Source organism: Etheostoma spectabile, chromosome 15 (genome assembly GCF_008692095.1).
Source record: "Etheostoma spectabile isolate EspeVRDwgs_2016 chromosome 15, UIUC_Espe_1.0, whole genome shotgun sequence".
Lineage (NCBI taxonomy): Eukaryota > Metazoa > Chordata > Actinopteri > Perciformes > Percidae > Etheostoma > Etheostoma spectabile.
The window spans coordinates 17,098,357-17,100,117 of NC_045747.1; the positions used below are offsets into that span (position 1 = coordinate 17,098,357).

A 1,761-nucleotide genomic window follows, 5' to 3' on the forward strand; every position below is an offset into this window, starting at 1 on the left:
TTTTTTAATCCTCTGTGTCCTCCTTGGCTACTGGCAACTGTGTGGAGGAGGGGTGGGCGTGGTGCGCGATCACGGAAGGCTTGTATCATGTCAACATGCCAACGGTTTTGCATTCATTACTTAGAATTCCTCAGAGAGGCAACATAAACTACACACTATAGCTTTAAACATTCAAAGAAACATGGCAAACAAAAATATTAAGCCACTTGTCACTATAAAGGAGTCATTTTTTGTTATAAAACTGTTTTTTTTTCTTGGAGTCAGCATGATTTTAAGAACAACACAACCAATGTGTTGTTCATTCTAACAGAATAGATAATACTCACACAACTTTGCAATTACTCCAAGTTAATGTCCATGACAGAACATTTCCCTCAAAACAGAGTTACTAATTTCCAGTGGTTGTACATGAACTTGAAAATGACCACTGCCCAGATCCCTGGGTCATGGTGCTACAATAAATGTGCGTAAACAGGAAAACTAAAACAATCGTACAAAACTAAAACGCAGATTACATAAATGCACACCCATTACATTAACAGGACATTATGAAAACACACTTTAACTAGGACAGAAACAGCCTTTGCAACGCTTCAGCCATTGAGTGTAACTCTATGGCGGCAGTTCAAACAACCCGCCCCTGTCATACAGAAACGTAACATCCTTAGTTAGTTCTGCTTAACATGATCTGTACGCTGCATACTTTTGCTGATTATAACAAACAACTAATATGATTTAGTAATTAATCTGTTTTTTTTTTAAACATGAAAGAATAAGTAATGAACACTAAAGGTTTATTCACAACTAAATCTAGGTTTACAGTGGACGAGTGGCAGAAGATGGACGGTTCATCCATTTAGACATTTAGCCAGTAGTTAAAATGGACCTACATAACAAAGTGTGTTCACTGCTGGCTACAAGTTAGCATCAAACACAACAAAGGATGTCACTTGAATGGCGTTTTTAGCTAACGTTAGTAGTCAAATAATAGCTAGAATGTTTAAATCTGAGCATGCACAACCAAGGGGGTAAGTGAGCTCATGAAGCCAATGGCCAATAGCGGTATTGCAACGAAACATCCTACTGTGGCCTGGAAATGGATTTTCCCAATGGGAAACCATTGTAAAGAGACATCAGTAAAACTGCTACCAGGACACCTCAAACTGCAGCAAGGTTGGTTATGACTCTTTCTATTTGAAAAAACGTCCCTCTGGCCGAGGAAAGCTATTTTAAAACCTGCGATGTTACCAGAAAGTAAAAGTCTGTGGGCAAAGCAGAAACTCGCAGGCGGGGCTAGCAGTAGAAATATTAATTTGCATATTCAGTGGGCTGCATTTCATGGATGAAAACCGAAAGCTTAAACACTTTTTTGGTGTATGCATGAGGCGCACAACTCCATTAAACTGAACAGGCGCCATTTTGGGATCTGGTATCCAGTTAATATAACACATCCATAGTTGGTAATCACTGTACAGGCTCACATCATCTGAGCCTTTGCTAATTGCAATCCAATTCACTTGCTGTCCAAACTACATGTCATCTTGGACAATGTCTCGCACCCACTCCATGGCTTGCTGCTCAATCACAGGAGCACTTTCAGTGATAGACTCATTCTCCCAAAATGCACCACAGAGCGCCACAGGAAGTCATTCTTACCTGTGGCCATCAAACTTCATAACTCCTCCCTCTGAGTATCTGACACAGACACTTAGAGAGGTTGAAACTGGACAATATTATCTGTTTTGTGCAATAACGCTGGCT

General features: G+C 40.1%; 1 long non-coding RNA gene across 1 annotated transcript in view; it reads left to right on the forward strand.

The window, feature by feature from the left end:
- LOC116703042 (uncharacterized) overlaps nt 1–971 on the forward strand; it is a 14,553-nt gene extending 13,582 nt beyond the window's left edge. Inside the window, exon 3 of the long non-coding RNA XR_004335322.1 lies at nt 873–971. This is a non-coding gene — a long non-coding RNA (uncharacterized LOC116703042). The remainder of the gene's footprint in view (nt 1–872) is intronic.
- Nucleotides 972–1,761: the final 790 nt, after the last annotated feature.